Below are 16,281 nucleotides of genomic sequence, written 5' to 3'. Positions count from 1 at the left end.
AAGGTAGTGTCTCAAATTTGATACTGGGAAGATGACTACCATCTAAGGCAAACATGGGCGTAGGCCTGTCTAACGGTCTGAAAGGAATGTTATGTTTCCGAACCCATGCTTCGTCCATGAAACAACCCTCAGCCCCAGAGTCAATCAAAGCACTGCATGTAGCACCCGAACCGGTCAGCGTAGATGGACCGACATAATAGTACAAGATCTAGATGAAGGGACCTGAGTAGTAGCGCTCACCAGTAGCCCTCCGCTTACTGATGGGCTCTGGCCTCTTACTGGACATGAATTAACAAAATGTCCAGCAACTCCGCAATAGAGGCACAGGCGGTTGGTGATCCTCCGTTCCCTCTCCTTATTCGAGATGCGAATCCCTCCCAGCTGCATGGGCTCAGTCTCAAAGCCAGAGGAGGGAGATGGTTGCGATGCGGAGCAGGGAAACACCGTTGATGCGAGCTCTCTTCCACGAGCCCGGTGACGAAGATCTACCCGTCGTTCTATGCGGATGGCGAGAGCAATCAAAGAATCCACATCTGATGGAACCTCCCGGGAGAGAATCTCATCCTTAACCACTGCGTGGAGTCCCTCAGAAAACGGCGAGCAGCGCCGGCTCGTTCCACTCACTAGAGGCAGCAAGAGTGCGAAACTCAATAGAATAATCCGTTATGGACCGTTCACCTTGGCATAAGGAAGCCAGGGCCCTAGAAGCCTCCCCCAAAAACTGAACGGTCAAAAACCCGAATCATCTCCTCTTTAAAGTTCTGGAATTTGTTAGAGCAATCAGCCCTTGCCTCCCAGATAGCTGTGCCCCATTCTCGAGCCCGGCCAGTAAGGAGTGAAATGACGTAAGCAACCCGAGCTCTCTCTCTAGAGTATGTGTTGGGTTGGAGAGAGAACACAATCTCACACTGCGTGAGAAAGGAGCGGCACTCAGTGGGCTGCCCGGAGTAGCAAGGTGGGTTATTAACCCTAGGTTCTGGAGGCTCGGCAGGCCAGGAAGTAACAGGTGGCACGAGACGTAGACTCTGGAACTGTCCAGAGAGGTCGGAAACCTGAGCGGCCAGGTTCTCCACGGCATGGCGAGCAGCAGACAATTCCTGCTCGTGTCTGCCGAGCATGGCTCCTTGGATCTCGACGGCAGTGTAACGAGCGTCTGAAGTCGCTGGGTCCATTCCTTGGTCGGTTCCTTCTGTCATGCAGGTGAAAGAGGACCCAAAAGCGACTTAACAGAAACAGAGTTTATTTAAATCCAAAACAGGGAATAACAAAAATCCTCTAGTCTGTAGAGGGAATAACTAGAGAAGCGGCCACAGACTGCAGGTCGCTTCGGGTAGCGCAGGCCGTAGTTGATAGAGACACCTGCTCACACGCAGCATCTGATGAAGGCAAAAAACACGACAGGACAGGGTGATACACAATCAGGACAGGACAGGGCGAAACAATCACAGCATGGTGAATACAAAACAAGGAACCGACGGGACAGGAACGGATCACAAAGGAATAAATAGGGACTCTAATCAGGGAAAGGATCGGGAACAGGTGTGGGAAGACTAAATGATGATTAGGGGAATAGGAACAGCTGGGAGCAGGAACGGAACGATAGAGAGAAGAGAGAGCGAGAGAGTGAGAGAGGAGAGGGGAGAGAGGGATAGAAGGAGGGAAAGAACCAAATAAGACCAGCAGAGGGAAACGAATAGCATGGGAGCACAGGGACAGAAGTTCATCATAATAGATTTAAACTGTAGCCTAATAAACTGCACCTGATGACACAACATGTCATCAGATGACTCCAAGTTTACTTCAATATTATGGTTATTACAATATTTCTGCATAAAAGCATTTCTACTGACATTTCTCCCATTAATTCATTTTACCGACACAAAACATCCCACCTTGTCTAGCATATTTTATTTTGTCAACATTGGGAAAGTTTAGCTACAAATGTTGTTTCCATCAGGCCTGGCGTGAAATGTTTTCTCTGACATGTACTTTACTCGCATAAAAAGGTTGGATAGAAATCTGGTTAAAGACACATCCTCCTGAGTCTGGCAAGTAGAAGCAGTAGTAGTCAGCGGATGTGGCTCTGCTGTCTGTTGTGATCTTCCCAGCGGCTCATGACTGCTGAAAGATTCAGTAGATTCAGCAGCAGCGCCGCTTTGAATTAGGCCTTAATGTGATGATGAAATCACCATACTGATGAGTACGTCTCTACTCCAGACTCAATTTTCACACTGGTGCTATCATTTTACAGCCACACAGAGCAGATCAGCTCATTCGGACTTCTTCAGTTTTTTGCCCACTGGCAACAATGTATGTTTTTCCCTCACTGTGGCTGTCTGTGGGTCTGGCCTCCGTTTGTGTCGAGACCTGTTTGTGGTCCTTACTGATCACCATACAGTTCACTTCACCACAGTGAAAGGTGAGGATAGTTCAATGCTCTGTTTCTGCAGTCAGCTATCAGCCCATAGCCCATAGCTTTACCTCCTTCAAGACCAGAGAAAAAGGACACTTTAACAGTTCCTCGGTCAAATGGACCATGGCGACTGGTATAATTGTTCCCCCAGACCCAACAAAATCCCTGCTTCTACTTGACTTCCTTATACTTCTGCTCTTTCCTTGTCTCTGTGAATGAAAACTGGTCTGGTTTGGTTTCCAGCATTTTCATACTATAGGCTACCCTGGTCCCAGATCTGTTTGTGCTGTCTTGCTATCATTGTGAATGACCATAGGAGTTAGCAAGACCACACAAACAAATCCGGGACCAGGCAAAAAAAATATTATGCAACTCAGAGTCCAAACTAGCCTTGGCTAATTACGAGTAGCATCTGTTGCCATGTGAAATGTGATCTGTGCGGGATGACAATGGAGCTATTCATTAGAGCAGGGAGCCAGAGAGACTGATCAATGGGCAGCAGCCTTCAAAAGCCAAACACTGGGGTGCTGATGTTGTTGCCAGGCCCCACCAAACAGAGTTCCATTGAACCACAACTCCAGTATGGCTATCTTTTTCTGCCCTTTGAAGCCAGGCTGCGTTATTTGGCATAGGGATCGCTGTCAAGGATAGAGGTAGTCTAGGTCAGGTCAATGTAATGGGGTTCAGAATTATGCCACAATTCACAAGATGATATGAAAATAAGCTATAGGCCTAGGCTATAAACAAAATACTTGTGTTTCTTATATGAATACTGTAGATAGGCAGGTATCATTTGATATTTCTGTGAAAATCATCCCTAAATCTAAGACCTACCTCTTAGTTGTGTTACGGTATAACACTGACCCTTTTCTTTATCCTGGCTGCTTATTACCAGGACATTTTCAGCCAAATGACCTGTTGTAACTACCAGTAATAGGCCTAGTAGGTACCAAGATGAGGCTGATTTGTGAAGGTTCTACAGTGTTTTAGGACATCTGCTAGTGATTTGTGAAGGTTCTACAGTGTTTTAGGACATCTGCTAGTGATTTGTGAAGGTTCTACAGTGTTTTAGGACATCTGCTAGTGATTTGTGAAGGTTCTACAGTGTTTTAGGACATCTGCTAGTGATTTGTGAAGGTTCTACAGTGTTTTAGGACATCTGCTAGTGATTTGTGAAGGTTCTACAGTGTTTTAGGACATCTGCTAGTGATTTGTGAAGGTTCTACAGTGTTTTAGGACATCTGCTAGTGATTTGTGAAGGTTCTACAGTGTTTTAGGACATCTGCTAGTGATTTGTGAAGGTTCTACAGTGTTTTAGGACATCTGCTAGTGATTTGTGAAGGTTCTACAGTGTTTTAGGACATCTGCTAGTGATTTGTGAAGGTTCTACAGTGTTTTAGGACATCTGCTAGTGATTTGTGAAGGTTCTACAGTGTTTTAGGACATCTGCTAGTGATTTGTGAAGGTTCTACAGTGTTTTAGGACATCTGCTAGTGATTTGTGAAGGTTCTACAGTGTTTTAGGACATCTGCTAGTGATTTGTGAAGGTTCTACAGTGTTTTAGGACATCTGCTAGTGATTTGTGAAGGTTCTACAGTGTTTTAGGACATATGCTAGTGATTTGTGAAGGTTCTACAGTGTTTTAGGACATCTGCTAGTGATTTGTGAAGGTTCTACAGTGTTTTAGGACATCTGCTAGTGATTTGTGAAGGTTCTACAGTGTTTTAGGACATCTGCTAGTGATTTGTGAAGGTTCTACAGTGTTTTAGGACATCTGCTAGTGATTTGTGAAGGTTCTACAGTGTTTTAGGACATATGCTAGTGATTTGTCAGCACCATCTTTCTCTGTTTTTAACTAGGCAATTTTCCACTGCAGTTTTTCAGTCCCACAAAATGTTCACATCTAAATATTATTATTGTACTTCCATTGATCCAGGGCAATCACTGACAGCTCACAGGTTGGTGGTCTTTGGCTTGACATAGGGGTGTAGTAGGTTACAATATTTGAAATAACATTTAACAAATGAAAGAACATTTGAGGGATTTTTCATATAGAAGTTGGTGGGTAGGCTATACTGGTAAGCCTAGACCTATATGTCCAGGCTGTATCACATCCGGCCGTGATTGGGAGTCCCATAGGCGGCGCACAATTGGCCCAGCGTTGTCCGGGTTTGACCGGGGTAGGCCGTCATTGTAAATGAGAATTTGTTCTTAAGACTCGCCTCGTTAAATAAATGTAAATAAATAAAAATGCCCAGGTCTGGACTGTGTGGTCCTAGGCTCTCTAGCCTGCTTGTGCTTATCATATGCTGTCATTCGTGGTATTTGTATGAGTACGGTCTGAATGCAGCCGTGGCAACAGGTTTTTATCAGTGATTCAAGGTGCAGGCCTCTGTTTCCTGTTGTATTTGTGCTACAGAGTATTCCATAGTGAAAGCCTCTCTCTCCTAATAAGACCATTATGTCTCAGTTTGTAATCAAACCTGGAAAACAGAGTGGAAGCCTGGCTGTGTCAGTCAGATAACCGAGAGGTTGTAATGTCATTGTTGTGAGGAAGGTAAAGAACACCAGTTGGAACTCTAGCTTGAGCTTCTCAATTGAGCATAGTCTTTGAAATATGCACAGGGTGTCTTTTTCATGATCACAATCATAGTTTTACGCTCCTGTTATCACACAGGCATAGAAACATATAAATATACATTTTGAGTGCTTTCTATGGGGTGTGAAAAGAAACACACCACTGTTGTGAACTCTGTGTGAGGTAAAGCTCAAAATTTGGCAGAAGGCAACACTAATGCCATATTGCTCTGGGTACAAATCACTCTACGCTTCAACAAATGGCTGCAAATGATTTCTATATTTCTCTCAGCAGATGGTGCCGCTCAGTCCGGCCTCTTGAGGTACTGTGGGCTAAATTGTTTAATGTTGTTTTGGTTCCTCATCCTCTCTGGTCTGCACCCTTAAGTAATGTAGAGAGGAGATTCAGCAACATTTGGAACACAAATGGGATTATATTTAAAAAAAGCTTCTTTATTGCAAAAAGTAGAACAAACGTGTTTCGGCTGTTAAACATTTAAAAATGGCCTTAGGGACCAATCACAAGGAATATGCCAATAAAAACATGTGATTGGTTAAAACAGTTGTATTGGTTAAAACATTGGTTTAAACAGTTGCACCCTTAAGTAGCCAGACTCACTCAGCCACCCAACCTAGCAATAGACCACCCTCGGCTTATAGAGCCAACTTCATTGATAAGAATGATTTCCTTTATGAGGTAACGTGTTATTCTGTCCCAGTCACAGTGTTTACTCTCCTAGGAGCAGACCTGAGAATAGAGGAGACAGACAGAGTAGAGGAGAGCGTGGAGTGACACAGTCCTCAGGGCTTCTCCAGTTACAAGCCTCCCTCTAGAAAATCTGGTCCGGGGAGAGTGGAGGGGATGGAAGAGGGTGGAGAGTGGGAGAAGACGCATGGGGAACTTGAGTGTTCTTCAATGAATTACACAATACTTCTGCAATGGAAAGGTCTTGTTCTCTGGAGAAAATCTCTGGAGAACAATTTGGTTGCTTAATAACTCCTCTACATCCCTATTTTTCTTCCTCTCTCTCCCTCTTTCTGCATCTCTTCCTTTCTCCTGGTCTCCATCTCAAAAAGACTCCCCTCTAGGGCTGGGAATTGCCAGGGACCCCATGATATGATATCACGATACTTGGTCCCAATACGATATGTATAGCGATTCTCACGATTCTATATGTATTGTGATTGCATGCTACAATTTTATTTCAATTTGATGTTCCAAACATATTGCTCACCATATGACTGTTGCAGAGAGATGAGAGTGCATGAGAAAATGAGTTTATCAGTCATGGAAATAAAAAGTGCTGAAAACATGTTGGCTTACTATTTAAAAAGAAGATGTAGAACAATCTATAGGATTAACAAAATACCAGAGTTTTGGTGCAGGTACAGCCGACTAATGCAACCTAGTAAAATATATATTTTTACAAATATACTTTTAGTCAAAGTATGAATAATATTGCGATTTGTAGATGTATCGATCCCACCCCCCTCTCTCTTGTCTTATCTTAAAATGAATTCCCTGAGGATAAAACACCAGAGCACCATGAACTTTTTGATGGAGTGCAGACATGACCTCAGTCAAGTCTACACTCGTGCTCCATTTGGCTGGGCAGCCCAGATGAGAGCACTTGGCTGGACATTATGAAAACTACTCTAACTGCTAAGCTATGTGGGCATCTGTCTCAAACCCTAGCTAGCTGTCCTATTCAGTGATTATGTTTCTTAAAGTAGACTAACTTGTTCACGTTCTCAGCTCCTCTAGAAAAGGCTTCTAATTTTGACCTTGTCATGGGGACTCGCATCTTACGTAGGATTTTAGTTTTATCGTTACTTCCATAATTTAAGCAAATGTGAGCAGTGAACATGTGGGAAAGCAATCGATCAACAATAACGACGATCCTATAACATGAAACCATTGACTTTTAGTGGGAGGGGCGGTCTGCTCAGTGCTCGGCTGTTTCTCTCTTTGGATCTAGATCTAATGAAAGGCAACTGATAAAAACAATGGAATCTTTCCCATCTGAAAAGCTTCCCAGATAAAGCGAACGCCAACACAGATTGTTCAATTGCACTTGGGGTTCACAGCCGACTGCCAGGCTCAGAAGAGCCAGTCATGTGAGGGGCTCTGCTCAAAACAGAACCATGTGTGGGCTTGTAGTTAGTATTAATACCAAAATACCTTTTTCTTTGCCCACCTCTCCCTTTTTTCAAATTGCACAATCATTCAATTACTTTTACTGTAAGGAGCCTGGCAAAAATAAAGGAAATGATATCATTAGTATTGGTATCTCAGCTTTCCCTAGAGCTCATATAGGTCAGGACCTAGGCCTGTTTGTGTGTGTTTCCCAGCAACTGATTTAGACTAAGAACTAGGTGGGTTCTTATAAAGTTCTCCATATGTTAGTACTGGACTGTTCAGTTTGACTCAGTGGGTTTCTGCGTTTGCTCGAAGCTGTGTGTGTTCGTGCGTGTGTTTATTTTGTGAGTTTTATCATCGACTCAAACCCAGACGGACTGCTTGCTTTTGGCTCTCTGCTTACAATGTTCCTATCTGAAAAAAAGAATACTTCTGTTAGCACCAGTCAAATCAGTCTAGACACTGTGTGATAAAATGACCCTTGTCTTGTCTAAAAACATGCATTGTCCTCTATCTGGGTACTCCCAACTAGGCTGTAAATATACCATACAAGCTTTCACACTCCAAAACAATCTACACAATGTTCTTAGCTTAGGGAAGCCTGTGAAAGACAATTTAGAGTTGTGAATGCAATGATAGGCGGGTTGATTAAAGAAATGAGGGCCTTTTGTGTCCCTTTTGATATCTTAAGTAGAAATTGTGCACAAATATTGCATTTTAAAAGCCTTTTATATTCAAAGATGTGCCCTTTTAATATAGTTTAAAAAATGTATATGAATAAAGACTTGCTAAAGTGCGTTCTGACATGTCCCTCTGCATCCTCTGTGACTTCCAGGAAGATTTTAACCAACTTAATCCCAACATATATCCAAGTTTTCAAGATCAGTGTAAAGCCATATGTCCCATCACTCCGGCCTCTAGGTCACCAGGCTGCTTGTAAGGGCACACACCTGTCACCAGTGTTACGCGCATAATGACACTCACCTGGACTCCATCACCTCCTTGATTACCTGCCCTTCGATTTCTTCCCCAGTCATCATTGTAGCTGTTTCATGTTGGTACGCTGTTTGTGTTTCTTGTTTTGTTCATTTATTTAAATGTATTCACTCCCTGAACTTGCTTCCTGACTCTCAGCATACATTGTTATGCCATAGTTATTTTGTTGCTTTGACAAATTAATTTCTGAAGTTAATATTTATTTCAAGTGATTCGTTTTAAGGAGAGAGAAAAAATGTTACGTGAACTGAACACTCGTTTTAATATGGTGAAATGGGTACTTTAAAAAAAAACATTGAACATCTAATAGTCAAATCATAGTATAAATGCAGGTGAACTGGTTCTACTCTTTTTGGACATTTTGGTGGAAAACTGAGCTGGTCAGACATTAAACATCAACTCTGTTACCAATAGATAAACAGGCTCAATGGTTTAACACATTTTGTTTTCAAGTTACTTGCATTAATTTGTTCCTCCCTGTTGACTTCCATTCCCCCTGGGATTTATGGATGATTTTAAAGCCCCAGTGCAGTCAAACATGTTTTTTTCCCCCCCTGTGTTTTATATACATTTTCACACACCGCTGTGCACAGACTTTTTGGGGGGCATGTGCACAAACAAAAAAAATGGCACCACCAAAAAATGTTTGGGTCAGACTCATTGAGAAATTATTGCACGAGGGGAGGGGAAAGCAGAACATTAGAAGTATTTTTCAAAACTATTTTGAACTGGGGGAATGCTGCACTTATTAACAATGTCCAACACAATTCTAGTCAAAATAGAAGATTGTAAGAAACACTGTAACCAACCATTACATTATCCAACCCAACTCCATTTGTTGCCACTATCATGTATCCGTGGTTTTCAAACTTTTTTTACCCATGACCCCCAAAAGGGAGTGGTACAGAAGTTGAGACTATTGAGCTCAGGTGCATCCTGTTTCCCTTGATCATCCTAGATGTTTCTACAACTTGATTGGAGTCCACCCTGGGATTTATGGATGATTTTAAAGCCCCAGTGCAGTCAAAAATGTTTTTTTACAAGTCTCTGCTTGGTAAAGTCTTGCCTTATCTCAGCTCACTGGTCACCATAGCAGCACCCACTCGTAGCACGTGTTCCAGCAGCTATATCTCACTGGTCACTCCCAAAGTCAATTCCTCCTTTGGTCGTCTTTCCTTCCAGTTCTCTGCTGCCCATGACTGAACAAATTGCAAAAATCTCTGAAGCTGGATGTCAGGATTTGGCCAGGGTTTTTGGTCACTAGATGCCCCCATTGTGCCTTTTGACCTTTTGTTTTCCCTTGATCCCCATTATTATTTGCACCTGTGCCTTGTTTCCCCTGATTGTATTTAAACCCTTTATTTTCCTCTGTTCTTGGCTCTGTGTTTGTATGTTAGCACCCAGTCCTAGTACTCTGAGAACTTCACTTTTTACTTCATTAAATACACCGTCTCAAGTACTGCTGTGTCTGCCTCATCTTCTAGGTTCTGCCGACTATTCGTGGCTCAGTTGGTTAAGTGACTGTTTCTCACTCCAGAGACCCGGGTTCGTAACCGGGTCCTGACACTGGAGACTCACATCTCCCTCACTAGCTTTAAGCAGCAGCTGTCTGAGAAGCTTACAGATCACTGCACCTGTTCATAGCCCATCTGTAAACAGCCCATCTATCTCCCGACCTCATCCCCATACTGGTATTTATTTATTTGTTTATTTTGCTCCTTTGCACCCCAGTATCTCTACCTGCACACTCATCTTCTGCACATCTACCATTCCAGTGTTTAATTGCTATATTGTAATTACTTCGCCACCAGGGCCTATTTATTTCCTTAACTTACCTCATTTGCTCTCACTGTATAGAGACTTTGTTTTCTTTTGTTCTACTGTATTATTGACTGTATGTTTTGTTTATTCCATGTGTAACTCTGTTGTATGTGTTGAACTGCTATGCTTTATCTTGGCCAGGTCGCAGTTGCAAATGAGAACTTGTTCTCAACTAGCCTACCTGGTTAAATAAAGGTGAAATAAATAAAACATGAAATTGATTGGACATGATTTGGAAACGCATACACCTGTGAAGCATGTTGGTGGCAGCATCATGCTGTGGGATGTTTTTCAGCGGCAGGGACTGGGAGACTAGTCAGCATCGAGGCAAAGATGAATGGAGCAAAGTACAGAGATCCTTGATGAAAACCCTCAGGACCTCACCTTCCAACAGGACAATGACGCGAAGCATAAACCCAAGACAACGCAGGAGTCTGAATGTCCTTGAGTGCCCCAGCCAGAGCCCGGACTTGAACCCGATCGAACATCTCTGGATAGACCTGAAAATAGCTGTGCAGCAACGCTCCCCATCCGAATAAACAGAGCTTGAGAGGATCTGCAGAGAAGAATGAAAGAAACTCCCCAAATACAGGTGTGCCAAGCTTGTAGCATCATACCCAAGAAGAATCTAGGCTGTAGTTTCTGCCAAAGGTGCTAAAACAAAGTACTAAGTAGAGTCTGAATACTTATGTAAAATGTTATTTCAGTTTATTCTTAATACATTTGCAAAAATGTCTAAACTAGTTTTTGCTTTGTCATTATGGGGCATTGTGTGTAGATTGAGGAAATAACAATTTAATCATTTTAGAGTAAGGCTCTAACATAACAAAATGTGGAAAAAGTCCAGGGGTCTGAATACCTTCCGAATGCACTACTATAGTCATTTTTGTATTTAAACCTCTTGAGATGGGGAAACCATGTTTAAGTTTATTATAAGCTCTTTTTGGCAATGTTAAAATGAGCTGAAACATACTTTTTTCCCCACCAAGTTTCATTACTCAAAAGGCACCGAATTGGTGTAATGACCCTAGATCTAAAATACACACTTTATAGTATCGTCCTTCTGGTTTCACAACTGAGACGTTTTTATATATTTTCCTTCCAATGGCCGAATATTTCATCAAACAAACACTGCTTTTCTGGCCATAGTGTTGCTTTCTCCATCTAGCCTAAAGCAGTGGGCAACTGGGAATTGGGTAGAGTTAAATGGGATGGGTTGTGATTGAATCAAAGAATCACAGACATCAGAGATGTTCTTTCTGCGGACAGGCCTTATCAGGTTAGCTCTGTTTCAGAGCTGGGATAGGTAGGATGTGTGGGAGGGATAAATGACATCTTCACTCGCTTCAATGATTCATATTGCGTTGTCAAGTCCCTCCGGTTCACACTGATCGTGGCATGTGCAGAAAGTGGACCATCACAACTTTTTCCAACTGATCTGTTCATAGCGCCTGCTATCCTGAGTGGCACAGCGGTTTAAGGCACTGCATCTCCGTGCTTGAGGCGTCATTAGGCACCCTGGTTTGATTCCCATAGGGTGGTCCACAGCGTTGTCCAGATTTTGGCTGGTGTAGGCCGTAATTGTAAATAAGAATTTGTTCTTAATGGACCTTCCTAGTTATTATAGTTATATAGTTCCTAGTTAATGTTGAGGAAAAGTAGCAAAACTTTTGTAGTTTGATGGCTAACGTTATATCTTTAAAAAAAACTGCACTAGAAAGGATTATCAACACATACTGAGCAGCTCCCGTTATAGACATGCATGCTACATGGCAGACCAATCCAAATTCATCTTCTGGCATGTCCAGCTCAGCCATTATCTCAGCCAATCATGGCTAGCGGGAAGGCTCCTCCCTTTTTCTGTGGCTAAAACACTAGGCTTGTAATTGGAACTATTATTTGTATTTACAGATGGAATACAAGTTTTTATTAAGGCACATGAACGTTTACATGTTCCAGAAGGCATTTCTGCTAATTTGTTCTACTAAATAAAAATAAGGTGTTCAAATGCCTCCTTTTGAAGTAGTGATGTGCTACATAAGCCTAGCTTCTGTGTAAAATGTAGTGTGACACAAATTGCAGTCTGTAGTCTAAATCATTTTATCATGTCTTTCTGCTTTATCAAATCAGGCACATTTCCCCTAAAATAAACATCCTAATCTCATGGAGATTAAATGGGACACAGTTGATATTTGTTTCCATCCTGGAATCACTGCTCTCTACTGTCGCACAGTGCCCTCGCATTGGAAAGTTAATGTGATCAACACATTTCCTGTAGAAATATTGTAGTTGGAAAGGCTACTTTTTCAATCTTCAAAGACCTTTGAGTTCTTGGCTATAGATCTTGATGAGGATCCTTATGTATCAGGCCAGAATCTATAGATGTTTTTCCTTAGAGGAATGCTTTTATTTAAACAAAATGTGCAAGTGAAGTGTGTGTACAAGGCTTGCCTCACATCTGTCAATGATGCACCCACCTAGAACAAACCCTGTAGAATGAGGTCTGCTATTTTTACTCTCTTTCTTTCTCTCTCTGAACAATCTTATTTAATATCATTGCTGGATGTGATCCCATATAAAAAATAAGGGATAAATAAAAGTAGTACACAACAATAAAACGTAAGACAGACGATCCATTTGGCACATCCAAATGTCTAAGCCCAGAACCTATGATGTTATAAATGGTTCGCCATCATCAAGGCTACAGGCAAGAGGTAGCAAGCAGTACAGTAGCAGACCATCACAGGACCCTACAGCCCACCTGCCAGCAACTCCTGGGCTCAAACTGATTGAGTAGTTACTGTACATTGTCATATGAACAGACCTGTGTTGCTAGTAGACATGGAATGCTAAAATCAGACACACTTTCTTCCACAGTCTTTAGATTGAGTGAGGAGTTCAATATTTCTTGTCAAGACCATTTGGGCCAGTGTGTAGATGGCATAGCCAGCTATTCATTAGGTATGCAAATGAGACACATCAAGGCCCCACCACGTGCAGTAGGAATAAAATCTCATTAGGTGGAGATTTGTCACGTAGTGAATAAATGAACCTCCCACAGCATTCATTCTGGAATGCTGTCAGACGCTAATGAAATTGCTTTGTGGATGAGGAAATTGACAAATGTAGCCTAGTATTTTTAATAAAAGGAATAAAATAATTTGATTACTCATCAATAATATTTCGCTAAACAGTAACCATTTGAAAAGTGTCATTATTACAGTATAATAGGCTACATTCCTTGTTAGCCTAACATTCAAAGTCCAGGTCAACTTAAAGTTAGGCCTACACAAGTAAACGTGTCATTGGCATCATTAATGTCCTATTTTGATAAAACATGTTATTTATTTATCAAAGGCTACCTTGAGACCATTTGTATTTATTAGGCAGCAGCTACTCTTCCTGAGGTCCAAATACATTAAGGCACTTACATCACACATAAAACAAAAGATCATAACATTATTCTACCACTACATGCAGTGCATTCAGAAGCTATTCAGCCACCTTGACTTCTCCCACCTGTGTGGTGTGGGTGATTGTTTTCTGTTATGTGCATGTCACCTTGCAGAACTGTTTAGTTTCATTCTCCTTTGTTATTTTGTTTAATAAGTATAATGATGAACACTTACCACGCTGCGCTTTGGTCCTCACCTCATTCCAACGACGAGTGTTACACCCTTCTTACATCAGCTGATGTCACAAAGTGCTGTACAGAAACCCAGCCTAAAACCCCAAACAGCAAGCAATGCAGGTGTAGAAGCACAATGGCTAGGAAAAACTCCCTAGAAAGGCCAGAACCTAGGAAGAAACCTAGAGAGGAACCAGGTTATGAGGGGTGGCCAGTCCTCTTCTGGCTGTGCCGGGTGGAGATTATAACAGAACATGGCCAAGATGTTCAAATGTTCATAGATGACCAGCAGGGTCAAATAATAATAATCACAGTGGTTGTCGAGGGTGCAACAGGTCAGCACCCCAGGAGTAAATGTCAGTTGGCTTTTCATAGCCGATCATTCAGAGTATCTCTACTGCTCCTGCTGTCTCTAGAGAGTTGAAAGCAGCAGGTCTGGGACAGGTAGCACGTCCGTTGAACAGGTCAGGGTTCCATAGCTGCAGGCACAACAGTTGAAACTGGAGCAGCAGCACGGCCAGGTGGACTGGGGACAGCAAGGGCTCGGGTCCTCCGAGAAAGAGAGAATTAGAGAGAGCATACTTAAATTAACAAAGGGCACCGTGTTAATATATCCAGATATAACAGACTGATCCTAGCCCCCCGACACATAAACTACTGCAGCATAAATACTGGAGGCTGAGACATGAAGGGTCGGGAGACACCGTGGCCCCATCAGATGATACCCCAGGACAGGGCCAGATAGGATATAACCCCACCCAATTTGCCAAAGCACAGCCCCCACACCACTAGAGGGATATCTTCAACCACCAATTTACCATCCTGAGGAAAGCCCGAGTATAGCCCACAAAGATCTCCGCCACGGCACAACCCAAGGGGGAGCGTCAACCCGGACAGGAAGATAACGTCAGTGACTCAACCCACTCAAGTGACACACCCCTCCTAGGGAAGGCATGGAAGAGCACCAGTAAGCCAGTGACTCAGCCCCTGCAATAGGGTTAGAGGCAGAGAATCCAAGAGAGAGGGGAACCGACCAGGCAGAGACAACAAGGGCAGTTCGTTGCTCCAGTGCCTTTCCGTTCACCTTCACACTTCAAGCCTGTCCTATGGCATGCTCCTTTTGCCAGCTCAGCACTTGACATTTGTGTTGCGATTATGTAATATTTAATGTGGTCACTCCAAGGGGGCATCCGTGTGCCTGTTCCATGCCAGTTACAGGAAATGCATGCCAATATGCACAGACAGAAAATGCACTTGTTTTTCACAAAATTGATTAGAACGTTGTGGATACCTTTTAGATTGACACAATTTCCTGTATACAGCTTTTTTAAAACCTGCATCACAATACTGAGAGCTTTGCCGTTTGTAAAATGATGTATTTGGGTGTTTTTGTAGTCTTATTTTCATGTTTTTCACACACCCTGGAACTGCAGAATGAGGCTCAGGAAGTCAGTTGCTGCTGGGGTAAGTTTTTCAAGACCAAGTGGGAAAAAAATGTTTTTGGGCCCTTATATAACAACCATTTACATAAAAAATACAGATTAGGTTCCTAAATAGCGAAACTCTTCTTTAATGTGTAGTGACCTTTAAGATGGTGACCTGATTTAAAGATGTGTCAGTAATAGCAGGAGGTTGGTGGCACCTTATGTGGAGGATGAGCTCGTGGTAATGGCTGGAGTGGAATCAGTTTTTAATGGTATCAAATACATCAAACACATGGTTTCCATATGTTTGATGCCATTCCATTCTCTCTGTTCCAGCCATTATTATGAGCCGTCTTCCCCTCAGCAGCCTCCACTGCATCCGAGCGTAGCTGATTTTCCTAATTGCAAAAGTAAATACATTTATCCTGCACCACACAGGGGTGATGCGGTGATGGTTTGGTGTTCCATAAACTCCAAGTAGCCTCTGACCTTCATTTCTGTACCTGTTGTAGAGACCAGGGGACCTTAAAGGTCCAAATAGTGATTGACAAAGTTCAGAGGTAGCCTTCATGTTTGGCTTTATGTTAGACTACTACTTCTATAAGACCTGCAACACAGTGAGCAATGTGCCTTTTTTACAGTAGTTACTCACCTCCACTGAACTTGTGCCTGAGTGCTAGGCGCAGTCATCCAGCAGGGACCCTGAGGCCAGGCAGAGTAGTGCTGAATCATCTGCTTGCCTTTTGTGGTACCTCTGAGCCTAGTAGCACAATGTCCTCATAGGCTCACTAGATCTTCCTTCCCAGCACCCATCAGCCAGCCACCCAGCCTCTTTCTCTCTTTTGTCTTATTAATGGTCAGGAGGAGGAGGGTGGGGGAGTGTTACCCAGCTACTGGGCGTTCAAACGCTTGGCACGCTGTGATGCCATGTTGCAGTTTGCTAGCTAGTGTACACTGGAATATGCAGGCACTGGCAGTAGACACTCATTTTCAGGAGGCACAAGAAAAAGGAACATGTTGGCCTGATTAAGGTGCCCTATGATAGCATTTAGAATGTTTTCCTCTTAGGTGCAGCCAGCCGCTGTCTAGATCTAACATAGTGACTGAATGGGAGCACTGAAGGAAAGCAGATGAGCTTTCCCAAAATAACCACTTGATTGAGTTCAAGTTCATCTCCACAAACAAGGTTCAAATGCGTCATAGCCATTCTAGATGTCTGAGCAGCTGTGGTTATTCGGCTAGATCACTCAGTGGTTCTCGTAGTTTGGCCTGTATGATGATG

The 16,281-nt window shown here is 42.8% G+C and overlaps 1 protein-coding gene across 3 annotated transcripts in view; it reads left to right on the top strand.

Moving 5' to 3' along the window:
* LOC124034663 (UPF0606 protein KIAA1549-like) overlaps positions 1-16,281 on the top strand; it is a 77,333-nt gene that overhangs the window by 12,277 nt on the left and 48,775 nt on the right. The window lies entirely within an intron of this gene.

This window comes from Oncorhynchus gorbuscha, linkage group LG01 (assembly GCF_021184085.1).
Source record: "Oncorhynchus gorbuscha isolate QuinsamMale2020 ecotype Even-year linkage group LG01, OgorEven_v1.0, whole genome shotgun sequence".
In the NCBI taxonomy this organism is placed as follows: domain Eukaryota; kingdom Metazoa; phylum Chordata; class Actinopteri; order Salmoniformes; family Salmonidae; genus Oncorhynchus; species Oncorhynchus gorbuscha.
Note: the sequence above shows the minus strand (reverse complement) of the source record. Positions and strands in the feature narration are given on the sequence as shown.